This window comes from Bos javanicus, chromosome 29 (assembly GCF_032452875.1).
Source record: "Bos javanicus breed banteng chromosome 29, ARS-OSU_banteng_1.0, whole genome shotgun sequence".
Lineage (NCBI taxonomy): Eukaryota > Metazoa > Chordata > Mammalia > Artiodactyla > Bovidae > Bos > Bos javanicus.
This window is the reverse complement of record NC_083896.1, coordinates 23,425,744-23,453,503: the sequence shown is the minus strand read 5'-3', so window position 1 is coordinate 23,453,503 and position 27,760 is coordinate 23,425,744.

The following is a 27,760-nucleotide window of genomic DNA, read 5'->3' as shown; positions in this document are numbered from 1 at the left end:
GCTGTGCTGCAGTCCATGGGGTCACAAAGAGTTGGACATGACTGAGCGATGGTACCATTTCCGTCCTTTATCGAGCCCATCTTGGCACGAAATGTTCCTTTGGTATCTCTGATTTTCTTGAAGAGATCGCTAGTCTTTCCCATTCTGTTGTTTTCCTCTATTTCTTTGCATTGATCGCTGAAGAAGGCTTTCTTATCTCTTCTTGCTATTCTTTGGAACTCTGCATTCAGATGTTTATATATTTCCTTTTCTCCTTTGCTTTTTGCTTCTCTTCTTTTCACAGCTATTTGTAAGGCCTCCCCAGACAGCCATTTTGCTTTTTTGCATTTCTTTTCCATGGGGATGGTTAATCCCTGTCTCCTGTACAATGTCACGAACCTCATTCCATAGTTCATCAGGCAGTCTGTCTATCAGATCTAGGCCCTTAAATCTATTTCTCACTTCCACTGTATAATCATAAGGGATTTGATTTAGGTCATACCTGAATGGTCTAGTGGTTTTCCCTACTTTCTTCAATTTCAGTCTGAATTTGGCAATAAGGAGTTCATGATCTGAGCCACAGTCGGCTCCTGGTCTTGTTTTTGCTGACTCTATAGAGCTTCTCCATCTTTGGCTGCAAAGAATATAATCAATCTGATTTTGGTGTTGACCATCTGGTGATGTCCATGTGTAGAGTCTTCTCTTGTGTTGTTGGAAGAGGGTGTCTGTTATGACCATGCATTTTCTTGGCAAAACTCTATTAGTCTTTGCCCTGCTTCATTCCATATTCCAAGGCCAAATTTGCCTGTTACTCCAGGTGTTTCTTGACTTCCTACTTTTGCATTCCAGTCCTCTATATTGAAAAGGACATCTTTTTTGGGTGTTTGTTCTAAAAAGTCTTGTAGGTCTTCATAGAACCATTCAACTTCAGCTTCTTCAGCGTTACTGGTTGGGGCATAGACTTGGATTACTGTGATATTGAATGGTTTGCCTTGGAAACGAACAGAGATCATTCTGTCGTTTTAGAGATTGCATACAAGTACTGCATTTCTGAATCTTTTGTTGACCATGATGGTTACTCCATTTTTTCTGAGGGATTCCTGGCCACAGTAGTAGATTGTATGTACCAAAGGAACATTTCATGCAAAGATGGGCTCGATAAAGGACAGAAATGGTATGGACCTAACAGAAGCAGAAGATATTAAGAAGAGATGGCAAGAATACACTGAAGAACTGTACAAAAAAGATCTTCACGACCCAGATAATCACGATGGTGTGATCACTGACCTAGAGCCAGACATCTTGGAATGTGAAGTCAAGTGGGCCTTAGAAAGCATCACTATGAACAAAGCTAGTGGAGGTGGTAGAATTCCAGTTGAGCTATTCCAAATCCTGAAAGATGATTCTGTGAAAGTGCTGCACTCAATATGCCAGAAAATTTGGAAAACTCAGCAGTGGCCACAGGACTGGAAAAGGTCAGTGTTCATTCCAATCCCAAAGAAAGGCAATGCCAAAGAATGCTCAAACTACTGCACAATTGCACTCACCTCACACGCTAGTAAAGTAATGCTCAAAATTCTTCAAGCCAGGCTTTAGCAATATGTGAACCGTGAACTTCCTGATGTTCAAGCTGGTTTTAGAAAAGGCAGAGGAACCAGAGATCAAATTGCCAACATCTGCTGGATCATGGAAAAAGCAAGAGAGTTTCAAAAAAACATCTATTTCTGCTTTATTGACTATGCCAAAGCCTTTCACTGTGTGGATCACAATAAACTGTGGAAAATTCTGAAAGAGATGGGAATACCAGACCACCTGATCTGCCTCTTGAGAAATTTGTATGCAGGTCAGGAAGCAACAGTTAGAACTAGACATGGAACAACAGACTGGTTCTAAATAGGAAAAGGAGTACGTCAAGGATGTATATTGTCACCCTGTTTATTTAACTTCTATGCAGAGTACATCATGAGAAACGCTGGACTGGAAGAAACACAAGCTAGAATCAAGATTGCCAGGAGAAATATCAATAACCTCAGATATGCAGATGACACCACCCTTATGGCAGAAAGTAAGGAGGAACTCAAAAGCCTCTTGATGAAAGTGAAAGTGGAGAGTGAAAAAGTTGGCTTAAAGCTCAACATTCAGAAAACGAAGATCATGGTATCTGGTCCCATCACTTCATGGGAAATAGATGGGGAAACAGTGGAAACAGTGTCAGAATTTGTTTTTCTGGGCTCCAAGATCACTAAAGATGGTGACTGCAGCCATGAAATTAAAAGACGCTTACTCCTTGGAAGGAACGTTATGACCAACCTAGATAGCATATTCAAAAGCAGAGACATTACTTTGCCAACAAAGGTTCATCTAGTCAAGGCTATGGTTTTTCCTGTGGTCGTGTATGGATGTGAGAGTTGGACTGTGAAGAAGGCTGAGTGCCGAAGAATTGATGCTTTTGAACTGTGGTGTTGGAGAAGACTCTTGAGAGTCCCTTGGACTGCAAGGAGATCCAACCAGTCCATTCTGAAGGAGATCAGCCCTGGGATTTCTTTGGAAGGAATGATGCTAAAGCTGAAACTCCAGTACTTTGGCCACCTCATGTGAAGAGTTGACTCATTGGAAAAGACTCTGATGCTGGGAGGGATTGGGGGCAGGAGGAGAAGGGGATGACAGAGGATGAGATGGCTGGATGGCATCACTGACTCAATGGACGTGAGTCTGAGTGAACTCCGGGAGTTGGTGATGGACAGGGAGGCCTGGCGTGCTGCAATTCATGGGGTTGCAAAAAGTCGGACACTGAGTGACTGATCTGATCTGATAGGGAGATAATAAGAAAACAAATAGATACATTATGTAATGTCAGGCAGAGATAAGTGCTTTAAGGAAAATAGCTCAGGGTAAAGGAAGTGAGAAATGAAGCCTGTTTTGGAATAGGGTCAGGAGGGAAAGTCTAAGATGAGAATCTCTAAGAATAGGTCTGAAAGTAGTAAGCATAGTTTCTAGCACAGTGGGTACACGCTCAATCATTTCTGACTCTGCGACCCCATGGACCGTAGCCCTCCCGGCTCCTCTCTCTATGGGATTCTCCAGGCAAGAATACTGGAGTGGGTTGCTATGCCCTCCTCCAGGGGATCTTACTGATACAGGGATCGAACCTGTGTCTCTTGTGTCTCGTGCATTGGCAGGCATATTCTTTACACTTATGTCACTTGGAAAGCCCCTAGTTGACAAAGAAAACATATGAGGAAGAGCCTTCAAAGTGAATGCAACAAGTATAAAACTTGTGGGACAGAAACAACTTGAAGTTTGTTTCAATAAAAGAAGTATATAGAACACTGGATACCTAAACCTCTAACACAAATTCTTTTCAAGCACACACAGTATTTATAAAAATTGGCCATATGCTGGTCCATAACTCAAATGCTTTTTTTTTTTTTTTAATGATTGGCTTTAAGTTTAATTAGGTTCAATTTATTTTCTTCTTTTAATTTCTTTTAATTGGTATAAAAGTGCTTTACAATTTAGTGTTGGTTTCTGTCATACAACAATGTGAATCACTCATAATTGTATATATACCTCCCTTCCCTCCTGAGCCTCCCTCCCCTTCATGTTCCCTCCCATGCCACCCCTCTAGGTCATCACAGAGCATCAGACTGGGCTCTGTGTGTTATTTAGCAACTTCTCGATAACTTATTTTACACATGATAGTGTATATATGTCAATGCCACGTCCTCAACTCATCCCACCCTCACCTTTCCCCCTGTGTCCCCAAGTCATTCTCTACTAGGTTCATCAGTAGCATTTTTCTAGATTCCATGTATATGCATTAAGAAACCATACTTGTTTTTTTCCTCCTGAATTACTTAACTCTGCATAAGAGACTCTAGGTCCATCCACCTCACCAAAACTGACTCAAACCCATTCCTTTTTATGGCTGAGTAATATTCCATTGTATAAATGTACCACAGCTTCTTTATCCATTTAGTTGCTAATGGACATCTAGGTTGCTTCCATATCCTGGCTTTTGTAAATTGTGCTGCAATGAACATTGGGGTACATGTGACTTTTAGAATTGTGGTTTTCTCAAGGTATATGCCCAGTAGTGGGATTGCTGGGTCAAAACTAGATTGATCCCTAGTGTTTTAAAGGCATCTCCATACTGCTTTCCATAAAAGAAGTATCAGTTTACATCCCCACAAACAGTGCAGCAGGGTTGCTTTTCTCCACATCATCTCCAGCATCTATTGTTTGCAGATTTTTTTGATGATGGCCATTCTCACTGGTATGGGGTGATACCTCATTATAGTTACGATTTGCATTTCTCTAATAATGAATGATGTTGAGCATCTTTTCATGTGTTTATTGGCTATCTGTATGTCTTTGGAGAAATGTCTGTTTAGGTCTTCTGTCCATCATTACTCTAGAATGGGTGTCAAAAACACTTTTGCTGTGATGTATGTCAAAGAGTGTTCTGCCTGTATTTCCCTCTAAGAGTTTTATAATATCTGGCCTTACATTTATCTCCTTATTCCATTTTGAGTTTATTTTTGTGTATGGTGTTAGGGAGTGTTCTAACTTCATTCTTTTAGACAACTGTCCAGTTTTCTCACCACAACTTATTGAAAACTATAACCAAGATGAAAAACAGCCCTCAGGATGGGAAAAAAATATTTGCAAATGAAACAACTAACAAGGGATTAATCCCCCAAATATGCAAGCAGCTCATGCACCTCAATATCAACAACAACAAAAAATCTAATTAAAAAAATGGGCAGAAGACTTAAGTAGACCTTTCTTCAAAGAAAAGATATAATGGCCAACAGGCACATGAAAAGTTGTTCAATATCACTAATTATTAGAGAAATGCAAATCAAAACTGCAAGCAGGTATCAGCTCATCCCAGAATGGCCATGATCCAAAATAGCCACAAACAATATATACTGAAGAAGGTGTGGAGAAAATGAAACCATCTTGCACTGTTGGTGGGAATGTAAATTGAGACAGTCAGTATGAAGAATGGCATGGAGGCTCCTTAAGGAAAACTAAAATAGAACTAGCAATCCCACTCCTGGGCATATACCCAAAGAAAACCTTACTTCAAAAACTTACATGCACCCCAATATTCATTTCAGCACTATTTACCATAGCAGGACATGGAAGCAACCCAGAAGTCCACCAAGAGAAGGGGGGGATAAAGAATATGTGGTATGTATATACACACACATATACACACAATGGAATATTACTCAGCCATTAGAAGGAATGAAATTACAATTTGTAGAGACTTGTATGGACCTAGAGACTGTCATACAGAGTGAGGTCAGAAAAACAAATATCATATAATATCACTTATATGTGGAATCTAGAAAGACAATACAGATGAACTTCTGTGCAAAGCAGAGATGAAGACACAGATGTAGAGAATGGATGTAGGGATATTGACGGGGGAGTGGAATGAATTGGGAGAATGGTATTAATGTATACACACTATTATGTATAAAAATAGATAACTAATGAGAACCTTTCATGGTGACCTAAATGAGAAGGAAATAAAAAAATGGGATATATGTATGTGTACAGCTGATTCACTATTGCTCTACAGCTGAAACTAACACAACATTATAAAGTAACTATACTCCAATTTAAAAAAGATTGGGTTTATATTTGATATAAATACTATGTATAAATACATGGTATTGTTGGAATACCATGTAGTTAGGTTTAAAATGAATTTTTTAAGTGACTATGTGTCTATGTTAAGGAATATTTCTAAATAGCATGTGGGTTAAAATAAGAAAATCTTACCAGAATGGATAGCAATGCATATTAGGAGACTGCTGTTCTTCTTGTTCTTCAGTGGCTCAGTTGTGTCCAATCCTTTATGACCCCAAATATATTAGAATATATTTTGAACTAAATAATACTGCCTGTTAGGATTTATAGGCTGTAAGAGTTGGGTAGAAAGGAAATTATCAATATAATCACATATGTATACATTAAAAAAGAAGATTAAATTTGATAAGAACCTAACCCATGAAGTTAGAAAAAGATATCAAAGATTGTGAAAATTAAAAGGAAATAATTTTTTAAAACTGAAAACAAAGTAAACATTTAAAAGAAAGGATCAACACACCACTAATTCTTTGGAAAGACTAGTAAACTAACAAACATCTGATGAGATTTACCAAGATGTGAGGGATGAGAGAAGAAGCACATATAATTATCAAAAGAGGAAAAAAGTAACATCACAAAAGAGACTTCTGTCCAAAAAGGAAAAAAAAAAAAGGATATTAAAAACATAAACTAATAAATATGATATTAAAACTGACAAATGTAGAGAATCTGAATACTTTATATCCCTTTGAAAATGTAAATGCACCCTCAAATAAGTCTCAGAAATTAACTCTAGGTCTACTTGGTTTCATCAGGAAATTCCAAGTAATCAAGGAAAAAATAATTTTAATCTTACATAAACTCTTGCCAAAAAACAAATAGAAAATATGTGAGACTAGCATAACCTTGACACTAAAACCCAGTAAGGATACCATTTAAAAACAGTATATATAGAAAGTCACTGTGAGGTAATAGAAAATATGCATTTATTTCTTCCCTAAATTCCTAGCACAGAGCTTCTGAAACCCATGTAATTTACTAAACGATAGAAGTACTAGGACTCTCTTGTTCTTGTATTTGGTCTTTGACCACCTGTCCCTGATTGTTGGATGAAGTCATTGAGGTGACATGACAGGGGGTTGACCCTCAAGCTAGATCTGGACAATCAGAGGCTCCTTACTTTCTCCCCACCCATTGTTTCTACATATGAGTGAGTTATTTCAAGGAAGCAGCCTTGAGAGAATAAGGTGTTCTTTGGACCATCTGGACTGTGTATGTGACTGGGCAGTTAAGGCCTTATTATAACACTGTAAGATCATTTCAAGATTCTGGCAGGTAGGTGCAAAGAGCTCTTTGTCTTATGCCTGTTGAAGGCAAGTCTCATACGTAAGTTCCTTTGCTTATTAAAACTGCCACCCAAGAATGTGGAATGGTCTGCCTCTTTCTTTGGTCTCTCCTTACCCTCCTTGTAAGGAGCCAGTTTCAAATTTCACCTGGGGGACTCATTGAGTTTGCAAATCAATACTGAGTTTACATGAATTTTAAAGAGTCCTAAGTGATGAGACTTTATTTTGGGGGACTCCAAAATCACTGCAGATAGTGACTGCAGCCATGAAATTAAAAGATGCTTGTTCCTTGGAAGAAAAGCTATGACCAAACTAGACAGCATATTAAAAAACACAGACATTACATTGCCAACAAAGGTCCATCTAGTCAAAGCTATGGTTTTCCCAGTAGTCATGTATGGATATGAGAGTAGGACTATAAAGGAAGCTGAGTGCTGAAGAATTGATGCTTTTGAATTGCGGTGTTGGAGAAGACTCTTGAGAATCTCTTGGACTGCAATGAGATCCAACCAGTCTATCCTAAAGGAAATCAGTCCTGAATATTCATTGGAAGGACTGATGCTGTAGCTGAAACTCCAATACTTTGGTCACCTGATGGGAAGAACTGATTCATTGGAAAAGACCCTGATGCTGGCAAAGATTGAAGGTAGGAGGACAAGGGGATGACAGAGGATGAGATGGTTGGATGGCATCACTGAGTTGATGGACATGAGTTTGAGTAGGCTCTGGGAGTTGGTGATGGACAGGGAAGCCTGTTGTGCTGCAGTTGATGGGGTTGCAAAGAGTCAGACACGACTGAGCGACTGAACTGAAGTGATGAGACCCCTAGAAACATCTTTTCTTCTAATGAAGTGATTCTGGATGCACTCCTGGTTGGGAACTGGTCTCCAGAAAGTTTAAGACATGACAAGCAGCTTGGAATTTTTAACCCACTCCCCCCTCCCCATATTCCAAGGAGAGGCTTAGACATGGAGTTAATAATTGATCATGCCTAACTGAGGAAGCATCCACAACATCCCAATAGTATGGGGTTTCAATAGTTTTCAGGCTAGTAAATACACCCATGCTGGGAGGTTGACACACCCCACCTCCACCGGGATGGAAGCTCCTGCACCCAGGACTCTCCAGACTTCACCCTATGTATCTTTTCATCTTTATCTGTATTCTTTAACATATCCTTTAATAAAGTGGCAAAAGTAAGTGTTTCCCTGAGTTCTGTGGGCCATCTAACAAATTAACTGAGCTAAGGTGGGGGTCATGGAGACCTCCAATTTATAGCCAACTTGACAGAAGTTGTGGGTAAACTGGGGATCTACTTATGATTGGCATCTGAATTGAGTAATAGTCTTGTGGGACTGAGCCCCTAGCCTGTGTAATCTAACACTATCTCCAAGAAGATAGTGTCAACATGGAGTTAAACTGTAGGACACCTAACTGGTGTCATGGAGAATCACTTGCTGTGGAGGGAAAACCTCCACACATTTGGCAACCAGAATTGTCAGGAGTGTTCTGTGTAAATAATAAAGGACACTTACAGGAGAAGGACTCACAGGAAGAAAAACTGATATTTTTCCATTACAATCACTCATAACCAATTCCAAGCATGATATGAAAACTGAATTTTAAAATAGATGAAAATAATACTTCTTATCCAAGATTAAATACCTCAAGAATGAAAACAGATTTAACTACAGCACATAAATTGGTATAATTCATCTTATTTATAGATTAAAGGAGAAAAAAATAATCTCAACAGAGGTAGAAATCTTTTACCATATTCTATTCTATTCTAAGATCTATTCTTATTAAAAGATAGTGTCAAACTAACAATAAAAGGGAATTTCATTGATCTGACAAAATGTATCTATAAACAAACTACAGCAAACAATATTAAATGATGAAGCATTGAAAGTTTCTTTCTGGAACTGGTCTCAAAGTGATGATGTCCACCATTACATCTACTTAGCTTTATATTTGAGTCTTAACCTCAAACTAGGATGTAAATGATACTAAAACAATAAGAATTTAAAAATTTATCAAGTTTATCATAATCAATATAATTGTATTACTTGAAAATCCAAGCAGAAGAATTATTAGAAGAGGCAAATTAAAGACACTGTGGTGAATTATAAATTATTAGACTATATAGTTTAAATTATTATGAGTTATGCAATATTGTTTTTTACAAATCGATACAGATAAATTTAATACTACTTTCTAGTCACAAACAGGAAAAAACAAGCTAAACAAAGCATGACAGCACCTTCAAAATCGATACGATACCTGGTACTAAGCCTACCAAAAATTGTGGAATTCCTCTAGGTGGAATAATACATTTTACTGAAAAAATAAACAGAAAGTGAGAAAAATACTATTTAAGCATATGAAGAGTCAATATTTTAAAGTTATCATTTTTACCCAAATTTGTATAAGGAGGCAATAGTATTCAAAAAAAAAAAAACCCCAAAAAATGTTTTAGTATGTTTGCAAAATGATTCTATGATATTTTATAATAAAGATACATCTGAGGAAAAGAATAAAGTAAAAGAACTGTTCTGTCAAATGTCATAAATTACCATAAAGAAATAGCAGTTAAGATAGTGTCATACTGGCAAATAAACCAACAGATAAAAATAACAAGCCCAGAAACAGAGCCACCCATATATGGTTTCAAATTTTAACAAAAGTGATAATGCAGAGCAATAGAAAAGAGATGACTTTTCAATAAATAGCACTGAAGGAATTGGGTATTAAATGAAAAAAAATAAAGTTGATTCACTATATCATACACAAAAATTCCAGTTGGATCAAAAATTCGACTATGAACTTATGTGACTCTTTTCATAATTTGTGGAGACAAGCTACAAAAAGCACTAACCATAAAGTAGAAATTAATACATTTTTCATTAAAAGTAAAATTATTCTTCATCATAAGATACTATAACAATGTGACAAGATGAAAGTAGATATTTGCAGCACATGTAATCACCAAAGGCTATGAATTCAAAATTTATTAAGGCATTTTATAACCCACTAAGAAAAAGATGAATACCCCAAAGACAATTGAACTTAAATAGGGATTTTACCACAGGCTAAAGTCAAGACCAATAGCATGTAAAGGAAAGCTCAGCCTCATTTGTAGCCTGGAAACTGCAAATTAAAGTCACAAGGAATGATAACTATACCCCCACCAAACTGACAAATCTAGACAAATAGCAAGAGATGTTTGCTGCTGCTGCTGCTAAGTTGCTTCAGTCGTGTCTGACTCTGTGCGACCCTATAGACGGCAGTGCAACAGGCTCCCCCTTCCCTGGGATTCTCCAGGCAAGAACACTGGAGTGGGTTGCCATTTCCTTCTCCAGTGCATGAAAGTGAAAAAGTGAAAGGGGAAGTCGCTCAGTCATGTCCAACTCTTCATGACGCCGTGGACTGCAGCCTACCAGGCTTCTCTGTCCATGGGATTTTCCAGGCAAGAGTACTGGAGTGGGGTGCCATCGCCTTCTCCGAAGAGATGTTTAGGTTTGTGGAAATAATCATACACTCCTGTTCAAAGGCTAAATATTTATAATTGTATAAAAATTTATTTGGCATAATTTCTAGAATTACCATCTATATATTCTATGACCCAGGAATTTCAGTCTCAGATGTTTAACCTGGAGAAACTTATGTTTATGTGAACCAAGACCTATGTGTATAAGAATGGTCATAGAAGCACAGCTCAAAACACTCCCAAACTGGAAATGCACCACAGATCTAACATTAGTACAGATTATAAAAAGGGTGGTATATTTGTATAAAGTATGCTATACATAAAAATAAATGAATGAACATAACTGCACACTGAGTTCATCTTAGAAACATAAATTTGATTCCCTCTACATAAAGTTCAAAACTAGAATTATTACATATATCAGTATACTTAATTACATATAATTAAAAATCAAGGTAATATTTCTGTAAAGTGAAGGTGCTTGTAAGCAGAAAGGGTACAGTGGGGAAATGTTACGAATTCTGATAGTGGTTTCATAGGTATTAATTCTATAATCATTGTCTAAGCTACATATTTATATATTATGATGTCTTCAGTATGTAAGGTTTATTTTAAAGATCATTTATTATCCCTTCAAAAAATGAAGGGATCATAAGCAGCCCTGGAAAAAAAAGCAGCCTTGTCCTTGAAGTAGTTGCAGTCTGATAAGGGACACACTATAAACACCAGTCACTTGATTCTAGTTGAGTTTAATAGAGACTGTAAAATAGGACTTCCTTGTTCTGAGATGTCACACAGAAGTGACAAATTAAAACTTAACTCTGTCTGAAGCAGGGGTCTAAGTATTAAATAGCAATTCTTTCTTATACTACCTAAATAACCAGGTGAAACTCCTTCATGCAACTAGATAGAAGGGCACCCATCATGTAAGAATTGTTAGGGTGGGAAACAGAATCAACATTTCAAATTACTGACTTCCACAATTAAAATCCTTGAGCAGGTATAAATCAGGAAGTATTAGAAAGAATACGTAATCATTAAAGTGAAAGTGTTGGTTGCTCAGTGGTGTCTGCCTCTTTGCGACCCCATATACTGCCACCCGCCAGGCTTCTCTGTCCATGGGATTCTCCAGGCCAGAATACTGGAGTAGGTTGCCATCCCCTTCTCCAGGGAATCTTCCCGAACCAGGGATCGAACCCTGGTCTCCTGCATTGCAGTAGATTCTTTACCATCTGAGCCACCAGAGAAGCCCTACCTATCAGTAAGACCAGTTTTTGCCCCCTTTCTGCTCCATACAATCTAACCCTGAGATAGATTCCATGAACTAGGGGTACAGACACAATTGGTAAGAGGGGAGTGCTGGCTAGTTGTTGGTCTGTCTCTATATTCCAAAGATAGCTCATGAATCAATGCAGTGAATCAGTGCAAAGAGGACCTTTGCCTCCCTGGTCCTGTCTGGCATTCTGATAGTCAGAAGCTTTACCAAGGCCCTTTGTGCCACAGTAATGGGAAATGAATACAGCAGAGATGGCTGCTATGGATGGGAGGGGCAGTGTGAATGCTTGCTCTGCCCTGGATCCACTTGCGGTCCTGTCTTGCACTAGTCTCAGCCTATCAACAGTGTTGTGCTTGAACTGGCCCTTGTGATTCTTACTATGATTGCAACACGCCCTTCAGCAATCACCATCTGAGAACTTTGAAAAAAACCAAAGGTTTATTACTTACAAGACCTGGAAATTACAGGGCACACCTGGAGCCTCACAGGTTATGGGGAGAGAAAGGCCTAGAGTTCTACTTTGATTGAGGCCAAGGGTGAGGGTCTAGGGTTTTGTGGGCTCTTTACTGAGTAAGAGTATTTAAAACACAAGAGTGGGAATTTAAATACAGGAAGAGGAAAAAATGGCCCAAATGGTCAGTTCTGAAAATCAACCAAGATCTCTAAAACAAAGGAGCCTCAGTTGGGGGAGGTAGCCTGGCTCTTTATCTAGTTGGAAGGCTGGAGACATGTTTGCTGGAGACCCCGTCTTTGAAGGGAATACCTCATTGAAATGGGAGCCTTGACAAAGTCAGGCACTTGCATTAAAAACAAATACACAAAAACAAGCGTCAGGAGTCACACTCGAAGTCCCAAAGTGAACGCAAAAGAGCAAATGATTCTTTTCACACATGTGGAAAGAGGCACAGAAGATAGCTACCGGAGGGAGCCTGCAGACCAGAAGGAGAACCTGAAACAACACGGAACTTGACAAGAAGTCACGAACTCTGCCCTATCTCTGTGCTTCTGTACCTCCATTTTTTGTACACTGCTTGCCTGAGGGAGACATGCTTGAGACATCTCAAAAGGTGTTCGCACACTGTAACAAGGTTAGAAAAGACGCCTTTCTCCAACATTGGTGTTAGCCTCTTCGGAACTTGTAGTGAGTCCCAGCAGGAGGAAGGGGGAAAAATGGGGCTTGGGAGGAGAGAGTGCCACAGAATTCAAAACATGAATTGTCTAAGAAAACAGAATTTAGTGTCTCCTTGACATTCCTAGTTGACATTTTCTGTATCTAGCAGAATAGAGGCTTAGAATCAGTTAAACTGAGTTATAAAAAACAAAGAAATTATTTCATACAGTTGGATCTGGGGCCATTAAATGTTTTACCTGAAATTCATCCAGTGATTCCCATCTCAGTTTCAGAATCGTGGACTTGTTCCTTTTCCTTCGTGTACAGGTTCCTGTGTCCGAAGTGCGGCAAGTCAGCTGCCAAGGTGCTGAGGTTTGCAGTGGAGAAAAGGTGTGTTTGCAAGATAGCCAAGACAGGAGAACAAATCTCAGATCTGCTTCCTGGAAGGGGGAGGGCTTGGGATACTTATGGGATAAAGATGAGGCTTGGGGATTGGAGGGAAGAAAAAGGTGAAGTAATTGTTGTTCAGCACAGATGCAACTAAGCTACAGGTTTCTTAATGGTATGCATGCTCAGAAAATCAGAGTGTGGATGTTATGTCAGAGGTTTGGGCCTTCTGACATAAAAACCTTACCGAGTAGATCCTCATGTATGCCCATTGGGAAGGTTGGTGGTCTTAGCCAGCTTGAGTTTGAATGAGACACAGCTGACTTCCTGGGGAAAAAAAATAAATAACTTGGGCAAATATCTGATTGTTTAGGCCGTGTGCTGCTCGGAGGACATGCAAGTTTTTATAAAAGCAGTTAAAGGGAGCTTGGTAAGTGAAAACAGGTTGTGGGCATGGTGGAGCTAATTGATAATTATCCTCAGTTTCAACTCAATGGCTGCTCCAGAAGCAATGTCCTACAGGCTGTGATGCATCTCTAACTTCCCATGTAGAGGCTACCTGTGTAGAGCCAATGCTTACTTGAGTAATCTTATTTGAGGAAAAGCTATGTGAGATGGACTAAGTCATTTGCCATTGTAGACAAAGCCCTTGTCTTCACTGATACATTTCCAATGTCTTGTAATGTTCGTTTTTCCGATGGCAAAGGAATTCCCTAGCATTTAGCCATTTAAGTTTCAGAGAAAGGTAATTAAGAAATAATTTTCCTGTGGTGATGTCTGTGGTCTTATCAAATGAATCAGCTTCTAGCACAGCAGTAAAGTTTGTATCCAAACTGAACATGGTTTACAATAATGGAAGCAGATGGTTTACTGAGTTAGGGAATGAGAACTGATTATTGATTTGCTATCCTTGTAACAACATCAGTGAAGAGTGATAATGGACTGTACCACTTGGAACAGAGTAAATAGCCATTTTTATATTACTTGCTTTCTTGCAAATTGGCTACTAGCAGTGAGAGTAAAATATATGGCTGTCTAATATCTCAAAGCACTAAAAAAATTGCACTAGAGGAATGCAATGAAGCACAGCGGAGAATTTGCTGATATTTATAACTTGAGCTCAGGCTGAAACGCCACATTAAAAAGTTCACAATTCTCCCTGTTTATTTTCCATAGTCATTTAGGTATTGCTTCAACAATTCTTAGTTTTGCAGTTATTTCAGAATAATGCATAATTGTCTTTACCTCACAACACTGAAGTACTCAGGCTCTAATCAATTTGTCATTTCCATGACAAAATATAAGCTATTTTCTTGGCTTGTATTTCATGAAAAAGGAAAAGTATCCATAGCAAAATAATAAAGAAGAGGAATGTAGCTTTACAGTGATTCTTGAATAAAGACTTTGCACTGATTTGAAGTGAAATTTGGATGTTTTGCTTTGTGTCTTTTATTTTATCAAGGCATTATTTCCACTGCTTCCTTGCATTCAACTGACATTTTGTCTGGGGAAGCTATCTAGATACAATTAACTTTGAATCACTTTTCCATCATTTTCTTTCTTCCCTTTGGAGGTGCTCTGAGTCTGTATACATTTTGCTATTGATTCTATTTTAAGATGGATGAGTTTGTGTGATACTTGACTATACAATCTATTAACACTTGCACTAAGACAAACAGATGTTTCCATGGTTGGCGTCTGCAGTGCACATATTTAGGAGAGTTATTTTTGAATTTGGGAAAATATTTTAGTCTTTAGCCAGAAGCTACGGCTGCTACTGGTGCTAAATCGCTTCAGTCATGTCCAATTCCATGCAACCCCATAGACGGCAGCCCACCAGGCTCCTCCATCCCTGGGATTCTCCAGGCAAGAATACTGGAGTGGGTTGTCATTTCCTTCTCCAATGCATGTATGCACGCTAAGTCGCCTCAGTCGTGTCTGACTCTGTGCGACCCTATGGACAGCAGCCGACCAGGCTCCTCCATCCACAGGACTCTCCAGGCAACAATATTGGAGTGGGCTGCCATTTCCCTCCCCATTAGCCAGAAGAGTGGATTCATATTCAAAAGCCAGTTTATCCCCCGGTGCAGTAGCTGTATCACTGTTCAGAAGAGGGTTCACAAATACCGTCATGCCAGTGTGGCAGCCCACCTTGCATCCTCAAACAGAGAACCCTGTTGTTGGAGACAGTACCTGGATGCCCTTTCCCCTTTATTCCTCTTGAAGATCACTGAGTAAATTAGTGGAAGTGGAATATGAAAAGAAGGATCTAAAGGCCATATCCCAGGGATAGCAAAGAACTTTTTCACTCTGATCTATTGGTGATAGCTTTCTTGATTCTTCTGTTGAAAAGGATTCTGAGGAAATATCTAGGCTTAGTGGGAAAGTACGGATGTAAGAGCTGGACCATAAAGAGGGCTGAATGCTGAAGAACTGATAATTTTGAATTGTGGTGCTGGAGAAGACTCTTGAGAGTCCCTTGGACTGTAAGGAGATCCAACCAGTCAAGCCTAAAGGAAATGAACCCTGAATATTCACTGGAAGAACTATAGCTGAAGCTGAAGCTCCAATACTTTGGCCACCTGATTCAAAGAGAAGACTCACTGGAAAAGACCCTGATGCTGGGAAAGACTGAGAGCAGGAGGAGAAGGGGATGACGGAGGATGAGATGGCTGGATGGCATCACTCATGTCGTACTTAATGGACATGAGTTTGAGCAAAGTCTGGGAGACAGTGAAGCACAAAGAAGCCTGGTGTGCTGCAGTCCACGGGGTCACAAAGAGTTGAACATGACTTAACGACTGAACAACAAAATGAGAAAAAAGTGTCGTATTGAATTGTGATATCTGCCTAGGCATAGAACATACAGTAAAGTATATCATATGGTTCCCATGCTTATGACACATAAGAATTCCTTGCATTTGCTCGATGTTTCACAGCTTTTGGATCATTTTCATGTGTTACATTTTGAATAGGAATCACATGTTCTCTTTTCATTCTTATTTATATTTTATTTGTTTTTAACATTTTAATTGATATATATGATTTACGATGTTGTGTTAGTTTCTGGTGTATGGCAAAGTGATTCAGTTTTATAAATGTATATTCTTTTTCACCTTCTTTTCCCTTATGATTTATTATAGGATATTGAATGTAGTTCCCTGTACTATATATAGTAGGACTTTATTGTTTATCAAATTTATATATAATAGCTTGTATCTACTAATCCCAAACTCCTAACTTATTCTTCACTCATCCCCTTTCCACTTTGGTAACCATAAATTTGTTTTCTATGTCTGTGAGTCTCTGTTTTGAAAATAAATTTATTTTTATCATAATTTAGATTTCACATATAAGTGATGTCATATGCTATTTCAACCATACATAGTAACTATTATTGAATTTGCAGCTATATTTTTATAGTAAAATCGAGAATTTTTTATAATAAAAATGTATCTACATAGGTACACTGATTTTATAAAAAATTGTTTCTTTATATAGTTCAGTGATTTTCAACTGGAGGTGATTTTTCCCCTCAGTGAACATCTGGCAATATCTAGAGGCAATTTTGCGGAGAAGGCAATGGCACCCCACTCCAGTACTCTTGCCTGGAAAATCCCATGGGCGGAGGAGACTGGTAGGCTACAGTCCATGGGGTCGCAAAGAGTCGGACACAACTGAACGACTTCACTTTCACTTTTCACTTTCATGCATTGGAGAAGGAAATGGCAACCCACTCCAGTGTTCTTACCTGGAGAATCCCACGGACAGGGGAGCCTGATGGGCTGCCGTCTATGGGGTTGTCCAGAGTCGGACACGGCTGAAGTGACTTAGCAGCAGCAGAGGCAATTTTGATTGTCACAATCGGGACCAGAAAACTGCTTCCAGACACAATGAGTAGAGACAAGGATACTGCTAAATGCACACGACAGCCACCCAAACAAAGAATTATCTGAGACTGAGAGACATTCTTTAGCTGAAAGTATAAAGCACTTATCTCATATGTCACACATAAGTATTTTCACTGGTCTTCTACTTAACATAATTGAAGAGCACAATATTCTAAAATCATAGTCTAAATTATAAAATATATCCTTATATTCTTAAGGTATTAATAATCTTTATCACTAATATTTACCAAAATAGGCTAAATGCTTTGACATAAATGAAGGTTCAAAAAATGTTAAGGATGAAGTCATAGAATATTCTCTGACAACAGTTGAATTAAACAGTAAATCAGTAATAGAAAGATTAAAAAAAAGAAAATCTCCAAATGTTTAATATTAAAGCAAAATACTCTAAATTACCAAAGGATAAAAGAGAAAACCAAAAGGACTGTTATAACTCCACCAGAAAATTACTAGAACTAATCAATGATTATAGTAAAGTTGCAGGATATAAAATCAACACACAGAAATCCCTTGCATTCCTATACACTAATAATGAGAAATCACAAAGAGAAATTAAGGAAACAATTCCATTCACCATTGCAACAGAAAGAATAAAATACTTAGGAATATATCTACCTAAAGAAACTAAAGACCTATACATAGAAAACTATAAAACACTGGTGAAAGAAATCAAAGAGGACACTAATAGATGGACAAATATACCATGTTCATGGATTGGAAGAATCAATATAGTGAAAATGAGTATACTACCCAAAGCAATTTATAGATTCAATGCAATCCCTATCAAGCTACCAATGGTATTCTTCACAGAGCTAGAACAAATAATTTCACAATTTGTATGGAAATACAAAAAACCTCGAATAGCCAAAGCTATCTTGAGAAAGAAGAATGGAACTGGAGGAATCAACCTACCTGACTTCAGGCTCTACTACAAAGCCACAGTTATCAAGACAGTATGGTACTGGCACAAAGACAGAAATATAGATCAATGGAACAAAATAGAAAGCCCAGAGATAAATCCACACACATATGGACACCTTATTTTTGACAAAGGAGGCAAGAATATACAATGATTAAAGACAATCTCTTTAACAAGTGGTGCTGGGAAATCTGGTCAACCACTTGTAAAAGAATGAAACTAGACCACTTTCTAACACCATACACAAAAATAAACTCAAAATGGATTAAAGATCTAAACGTAAGACCAGAAACTATAAAACTCCTAGAGGAGAACATAGGCAAAACACTCTCTGACATACATCACAGCAGGCTCCTCTATGACCCACCTCCCAGAATATTGGAAATAAAAGCAAAAATAAACAAATGGGACCTAATTAAACTTAAAAGCTTCTGCACATCAAAGGAAACTATTAGCAAGGTGAAAAGGCAGCCTTCAGAATGGGAGAAAATAATAGCAAATGAAGCAAATGACAAACAACTAATCTCAAAAATATACAAGCAACTCCTACAGCTCAACTCCAGAAAAATAAATGACCCAATAAAAAAAATGGGCCAGAAAACTAAACAGACATTCCTCCAAAGAAGATATACAGATGGCTAACAAACACATGAAAAGATGCTCAACATCACTCATTATCAGAGAAATGCAAATCAAAACCACTATGAGGTACCATTTCACACCAGTCAGAATGGCTGCAATCCAAAAGTCTACAAGCAATAAATGTTGGAGAGGGTGTGGAGAAAAGGGAACACTCTTACACTGTTGGTGGGAATGCAAACTAGTACAGCCACTATGGAGAACAGTGTGGAGAGTCCTTAAAAAACTGGAAATAGAACTGCCTTATGACCCAGCAATCCCACTGCTGGGCATACACACTGAGGAAACCAGAAGGGAAAGAGACACGTGTACCCCAATGTTCATTGCAGCACTGTTTATAATAGCCAGGACATGGAAGCAACCTAGATGTCCATCAGCAGATGAATGGATAAGAAAGCAGTGGTACATATACACAATGGAGTATTACTCAGCCATTAAAAAGAATACATTTGAATCAGTTCTAATGAGGTGGATGAAACTGGAGCCTATTATACAGAGTGAAGTAAGCCAGAAGGAAAAACATAAATACAGTATACTAACGCATATATATGGAATTTAGAAAGATGCTAACAATAACCCTGTGTACGAGACAGCAAAAGAGACACTGATGTATAGAATAGTCTTATGGACTCTGTTGCAGAGGGAGAGGGTGGGAAGATTTGGGAGAATGGCATTGAAACATGTATAATATCATGTATGAAACAAGTTGCCAGTCCAGGTTCGATGCACGATACTGGATGCTTCAGGCTAGTGCACTGGGACGACCCAGAGGGATGGTATGGGGAGGGAGGAGGGAGGAGGGTTCAGGATGGGGAACACATGTATACCTGTAGCGGATTCATTTTGATATTTGGCAAAACTAATACAATTTGTAAAGTTTAAAAATAAAATAAAATTAAAAAAAAAAAAGAAAATTTCTCAGAAGTCCCCTAAAAAAAAAAAAAAAGGACTATTATAAAATATTTTGAAATGACTATAAAATAATGAAAATGTGACATATCCTTATAAAGCAGTTGCTAGTGGGACATTTATAGATTTAAATATCTATTAGAAAAGAAGAGCACATGAAAAATCAATAAGCATTTATCTCAAGAAGCAAAAACACAGACACAAAATTCCCTGAATATTACAAATAAAATCCCAGCACATATAAAAAGGCAAACACATTATCACTAAGTGGGGTTTATTCCAAGAATGCAAGATTAGTTGAACATTTCATTATTTTAACAGTAAAAAATAGGGGTAAAAAGCATATGGCCATCTTAATATATGCAAAAATAAACCCTTTGAAAATAAAATTCAATACCCGTTTGTGAGCTTAAAAAATTGTTTTCTCAGTAAATTTGAGCCAGATGGGAAGTTCTTTAATCTGACAAAGAATGTCTATGGAAAAAACCTACAGCTAATATCACACAATTAAAAAAAAAAATTAGTGTGTCTTTCAACTTGAATTTGTGAACAAGTCAACAATGTTCCATTGTTACAATATCAAATCAAACTTGTCCTGAATTTTTGGTACCTAGCTTGTTGTTTTGCTTTTTGTTTTTTGAAGTGATGCTGTCTTGTTACTTCTCTCTCTTTTTACAAATGCTTTTTAGCTTTTGAATAGGCTATATGGAGTACGTAAAAGAATGACTTACTTCGTATAAGACAGTTAACCCTGAAAACTATGACAATGATGTAAGAAATTGAAGAAGACACAAATGGAAAAAATTCCATATTCATGAATTAAAATTAATATTATTAAAATGTCCATACTATTCAAAGCCATCTATATATTTAAGTAAATCCCTGTCAAAATTCCAATGGCATTTTTTTTACAGAAATAAAAAAAAATTATAAAATTTGTATGGAACCACAAAAGACTCTCAATGGCTAATGCAACTCAGTGAAAGAAGCCCAAAGCTGGATACATCACACCTCCTAATTTAAAGTGATATTACAAAAATGTAGTAATCAAAAGAATATATAACTGGTAAAATATAGATGCATAGACCCATGCAACACAATTGAGAGCCCAGAAATAAATCTTTATGTATGCAATCAACTATTTGTCAGGGGAGCCAAGTCTGCTCAATCGTGAAAGGATATTCTCCTCATTAAGTGGTGTTAGAAAAACCAAATCATATGCAGAAAAATAAAACTGGATCTCTATTTTATACCACTCACAAAAACTAACTTGAAATCGATTAAACACTTGAATAAGAGACCTGAAACCATAAAAGTACTGGAAGAAAACACAGAGGCAAAACTTCTTGACATTGGTCTTGGCAATATATATTTTTTGAATATGACACACCAAGCACAATCAACAATAGCAAAAATAAATAAGTGGGTCTACTGCTACTTCATCAAACTAAAAATCTTCTTCATAGCAAAAGAAGCAATCAGAATTACCAAGCAACCTATGGAATAAAAAAAAAAAAATTGTAAACCATATATCTGAGAAGGGGTTGAGAATAGCCAAAATAGATAAGAAATTCATACAGCTCAATGGCAAGAAACAAAAGCATAAAACAATCTGACTGAAAAATGGCCAGAGGATCTAAACGGATACTTTTGCTGTTGTGGTCCACAAGATATCCAGTCTCAGGGGCTGTGAGCCACTGAAGGTCTCATACTAGTTTTCCTGTTGGTGTTGATTAGTTGCTAAGTCATATCTGACTCTTTTGTGTCTCTGTGGACTGTAGCCCATCAGGCTCCTCTGTCCATGGGATTTCCCGGATAATAGTGGAGTGGGTTGCCATTTCCTTCTCCACTGAATGGATACTTTTTAAGAGCAAGAAATACACATGACCCACAGGAACATGAAAAATTGTCCAATGTCACTAATCATCATGGAATTGCAAATCAAAACCACAATGAGCTATCCTCTCGTGCCTGTTAGTTAGAATGGCCTTTATCAAAAAGACTAAAGATAAAAAGTGTGGCAAAGATACACTTTGTGGAGAAAAGGGAACACTTGGGCACTGTTGGTGACAATATAAATTGGTGCAGGCACTATGGCAAACAGTATGGAGGGTTCTCAAAAAATTTGAAATAGAACTAACATGTTAATGATCCAGCAATCCCACTTCTGGATGTACGAAAGTGAAAGTCACTCAGTCGTGTCCAGTGCTTTGCAACCCCATGGCCTATACAGTCAATGGAATTCTCCAGGCCAGAATACTGGAGTGGGTAGCCTAACTCTTATCCAGGGGACCTTCTCAACCCAGGGATCGAACCCAGGTCTCCTGCACTGCAGGCAGATTCTTTACCAGCTGAGCCACCAGGGAAGCCCAAGGATACTGGAGTGGGTATCTCCAGGAGATCTCCAGGAGATCGTCTCAATCCAGGAATCGAGCTGGAGTCTTCTGCATTGCAGGTGGATTCTTCACCATCTGAGGTACTACTGATAGCTAAATAAAATGAAAATGGTATCAGAGATATTTGCCCTCATGTTTACTGCAGTTTATTCATAGTAGTCAAGATACGGAAACAACCCAAATGTCTATCTATAGATAATAGATAAAGAAGATGTGAGATATATACTTAAATATCTACATATACAGTTGACCCTTGAGCATCATGGGTTTGAACTGTGTGGGTCCACTTATAAGCAGATTTTTTAAAAAATAAATACATGCTACAGTACTACACAATACACACTTGGTTGAGTCTGTAGATGTACAATAGAACTGCAGATAAGGAAGCTGATTGTAAGATTACACTGAGATTTTTGACCGCTAGAGGGCTTGGTGGTGGTGATTTAGTCGCTAAGTCATGCCCAACTCTTGTGACCCCATGGACAGAGGAGCCTGACAGGCTACAGTCCGTGGGATTCTCTAGGCAAGAATACTGAAGTGGGTTTTTATGCTTGGTACCCTTAAACAATAATATTTTTAATTGTTCAAAGGTCAACTGTATACACTGAGCACAACTGAATATTTTCAAGTCATGAAAAAGAAGGAAATTCTGCATTTTGCAACAACACAGATGAACCTTGAGGTCATTGTGCTAAATGAAATGTCAAATATAAAAAGACAGATATTATATGATCTCACTTATATATGGAATCAAAGAAGACAAACTCACAGAAAGAGTGAGTGAAATGGTAGTTTCCAGGGGCTGGAAGGTGAGGGAAATGAGGAAACATTCATTAATGGGTATATACACTTGAAGATATAAGACTAAAAATTCTGAAGAGCTCATGTGCAGTATGGTGATCATAGTTAACCATACTGTACTACATAGTTGGAATTACTAAGAGAATGGATCTTAATTATTCTTACTACAAAAAATAAATAGTAACCATGTGAGGCAATAGAAATGTTAACTAACACTACCATGGAAATAATTTCTCAATATCAATAGTAAGTGTTATCAAATAACACATTGTACACCTTATAACTTACACACTATTACGTGTCAATTAAATCTCAATAAAACTGGGGGAAAACTTATTTCCAATTTTAATTTATTCATGGAAATAAAACTTGTTTAATAAAACTTATTTCCATGAAAAAATTCCTGAGAAGTCCCCTTATTTGAAACAACTCAAGATGCTTGGTGCTATGTGCCAACTCAGAAAAGAGAGAAATAGTAACAAAGAAACACTTTGCAAATGCATTTAGGAGAAATAGCAAAAGGCTTTGACAGTGATCAGATTGCAAGCTTGTCCTATATTTTCCCATCAATCGTTGATCCTGGAATGCAAAAATTAAGAAAAGACAATCTTTTAATTAAGAACCTTTGAAAAATTCATTCTTTGTATTAAGGTCTTTATCCTGTTTCATCTAATCTCTGTGGGATCTGTAAGACACAATAATAATATTACCTTACAGGAATTGAAACTAAGAGCCTGGAAGATTAAAGTAGTAGTTGGAATTTCACAGATAACTAGGGCTTGAGAAGAGCCATACAGTCTAGGCTTTAGGGATACAGACTTTGGGAACTATTCATATCTGAGCTTAAATCTATTTTCAATATTTCATCTGGCTGATTATGAATAGTTATTAACCTGTCTGAGCCAGTTTCCTTTTCTTCTCCAGAAAGCTTTGAAGAGATGCTGATCATTGTTGTCCTAGTTACGTTTCTTTCAGTGTAACTCAAAACTCAGAAACAGTGTCTCTGTCCTAAGTATTTGTATCAGTGTACTGTGATCATGGTCATAGCTGACATGATTGTATGAGAATCATTTCCAAAATTTCATGCCTAAAGAAGGCACTAGAGGGCACCTGGCAGTTGTGGCAAATCCAGGGAGGCAGAACTGATAAAAGAGGATGCTATGTCTGTAGATCATTTACAAATGGTGTTAAAAATGACAAAAATTTACTTTTTATTATCTCTATTTACCAGGCATCCTAAAGAAAGTCAAAGTCAGTGAAAAAAAAACACTCCTTTTTGTTGCAACAAACTGCTCCCACCAAATCCCTGACACCTAACTTTGGTACATCACTACCCAACAGGCAGATACACACATATTCATTGTGGGTGTTCTCTGGATTGTGCATATTGACAATACACAGGCAACATCTCAAACATGTCGAAATGGAGATAATCTTCACTGGCATTGTCACTTACCCTTGCTGTCTGCTTCTCAAAATTCACTGGAGATGAGGACTCTCAGCTCACTAGGGGTAAGTCCTGGGACAGGTGATGAGGTACACAGAAACTGCGGTGAATTTTTCATCTGAAAAAATCAGAATTCTGAATTAGAGAAGAAATGTTACTGTTATCAGAAAAAATGGTAGTGGGATCAAATTCTCATTGATGAAAAAGAAACACATTATATTCATTGGTAAAATAGTAAGAATGATAGCTGACTATTCATCAGAAATAACATAAAAGAGAAAAAAAAACTATGAAATGACATCTTCATCCTTAATGTGCTAACAAAATAGCAAAAAAACTCTGTAAACCTGAAATCCAATATTTAGCTACTTACACGGCAAATTGTTCAGGGAAATAAAATATTCATTGGTACAATATTTGCAACTACTCTGTAGAGTAGAGCTGTGTAATTGTGTTATGTGTGAGTGTATTCTTTAGGTTAAAGGTAAATAAAACTATATGGAAACACTACATATAGGAATCCATATAAAGGTAAATATAAAATGTAAATAATGTATAAATTTGTGTAAACATAAAAATTTATATGGAATATATTTGTATATAAAGTAAATATATATTTTCATGTCACTGAAATAATTGACGACTTAAAGTAAAAATAGGAACAATGTAATATAGGGTTCATAGCTTGTGCAGCTATGAACATCAACAACCTCAGATATGTGGATGACACCACTCTAATGGCAGGTAGCTAAGAGGAACTAAAGAGCCTCTTGATGAGGGTGAAGGAGGAGAGTGAAAGAGCCAGCTTAAGACTAAATATTAAAAAATACGAAGATCATGGCATCCAGTCCCATTAATGCATGGTGAATAGAAGGGGAAAAGTGGAAGTAGTGACAGATTTCCTCTTCCTGGGCTCCAAAATCACTGTGGATGGCGACTGCGGATGGCGACTGCAGCCATGAAATCAGAAGACGATTGCTTCTTGGCAGGAAAGCGACGACAAACCTAGACTGTGTTGAAAAGCAGAGACGTTGCTCTGCCAACAAAGGTCCGTATAGTCAAGGCTATGGTCTTCCCAGTGGTCACGTATGGTGGTGAGAGCTGGATCGTGAAGAAGGCAGAATGCCAAAGAATTAATGCCTTCGAACTGTGGTACTGAAGACTCTTGAGCGTCTTCAAGTCTCTCAAGACTGTACCAAGTCTCCAAGAGTCCCTTGGACAGCAAGGAGATCAAGTCAGTCAATCTTAAGGCAGATCAAGCCTGAATATTCACTGGGAGGACTAATGCTGAAGCTGAAGCCCCAGTATTTTGGTCATGTGATGTGAACAGACGACTCAGTGGAAAAGTCCCTGATGTTGGGAAATATTGAGGGCAGAAGGAGAAGAGGGCGTCAGAGGGTGAGATGGCTGAAGGGCATCACCAGTGCAATGAACATGAACCTGGGCAAACTCTGGGAGATGGTAAGGGACAAGGAGGTCTGGCATGCTGCAGTCCATGGGGTTGCAGAGTCAGACACAGCTGGGCGACTGAACAAGTTTGTATAGATGTATGGCAACAAAAGCACAAAAGAATAAAGTGACAAAATCCTGCTTTAAGCATCTCACATTACATGCAAAATGGTATAATCGTCTCTGGTATTAGATTGTAGTCAATAAATATACATATTTTAAGCTCTGGAGCAACTTAAAATAAAGCAAGTATGACCAATAACCCAATAGAGAAGATAACATAGGATATCAAAATAGGCTTTAATGAAAAAAAAAGCCAAGAGTGAACAAAGTCAAAAGAGATGCAAAGAAATAACGATATAACATAAAGCCAACAATATCAATAATTACATTAAGTATAAATGAACAAGTGAAAGGCAGAGACAGACTTAATATAATTCTTTGAAGATGGGATGAAAGCAAATCAGCCTACTCTCACTACTTCCATTCAACATTATGCTGAATAGAAGTTAACTGGAGGGTCTAGTCAGCACAGTAATGTAGATTGGGAAGGAACAAATAAAGTTATAATTTTTTACAGGCAAAGGATCATTTATGTAGAAAGTTTCAGTTATCTACCAAATATCTCTACTTAAGTAATGAATGAATTTAGCAATATTGTAGGAGACAGGGTGGGCTTCATTGTCATATAATCTATGCAGCTGCACTAGGTCCCATGCTCAGAGATGCCCTATATTTGGTTTAATGCTCTGGTGTCACTATCTCCAACTTTTAACAAAGAACTCCATAATTTTATTTTGCACATAGCCCTACAAATTACGTACCAAGTCCTGGCAGGAGACAAGGCTGGATATAGGCAATCTATTAAGCTCCTCAATACCACACCACCACCACCAACAACAACAAATGGAAAACAAAACAAAATTGCAACAAATTAAACTACAAAATATATGTGAGGCAGTGAAATATTAATATATAAAGCAGTATAAATTAAATAGGACCCAAACAAATTGAGTGGTATATAATTTTGATGGATTGTGAGTCTCAGTATTTTATTTTTCAATTTATTTATTTTAATTGGAGGCTAATTACTTTACAGTATTGTATTGGTTTTGCCATACATTGACATGAACCCACCACGGGTGTACATGTGTTCCCCATCCTGAACCCCCTTCCCTCCTCCCTCCCCATCCCATCCCTCTGGGCCATCCCAGTGCCCCAGCCCTGAGCTCCCTGTCTCAGGCACCAAACCTGGACTGGCGATCTGTTTCATATATGATAATATACATGTTTCAGTGCTATTCTCCCAAATCATCCCACCCTCTCCCTCTCCCACAGAGTCCAAAAGTCTGTTCTTTACATCTGTGTCTCTTCTGCTGTCTCGCACATACGGTCATCGTTACCATCTTTCTAAATTCCATATATATGCATTAATATACTGTATTGGTGTTTTTCTTTCTGACTTACTTCACTCTGTATAATGGGCTCCAGTTTCATCCACCTCATTAGAACTGATTCAGATGCATTCTTTTTAATAGCTGAATAATATTCCCTTGTGTAGCACAGCTTTCTTATCCATTCATCTGCTGATGGCCATCTAGGTTGCTTCCATGTCCTGGCTATTATAAACAGTGCTGTGATGAACACGGGTACATGTGTCTCTTTCAATTCTGGCTTCCTTAGTGTGTATGCCCAGCAGTGGGATTGCTGGGTCGTATGGCGGTTCTATTTCAGTTTTTTAAGGAATCACCACACTGTTTCCCATAGTGGCTGTACTAGTTTGCATGAAATGACCTGTGTGTGAATGCAAGCATGCATGCATGCTCAGTCATGTATGACTGTCTGCAACCCCATGAACCATAGCCAGCCAGGCTCCTCTGACCATGGAATTTTCCAGGCAGGAATACTGGAGGATGTTACCATTTCCGACTCCAGGCAAATGACCTGTAGATTTAGTATAATCCCAATCAAAATAGCTTCAGGTTTTACTTATTGTAAAAGTTAGCAAATTTATTCTAAAATATCATATGATATCAATTATCAATTATAATGCAATCTAATGAAATACAAATAAACTTATATGCAAAACAGAA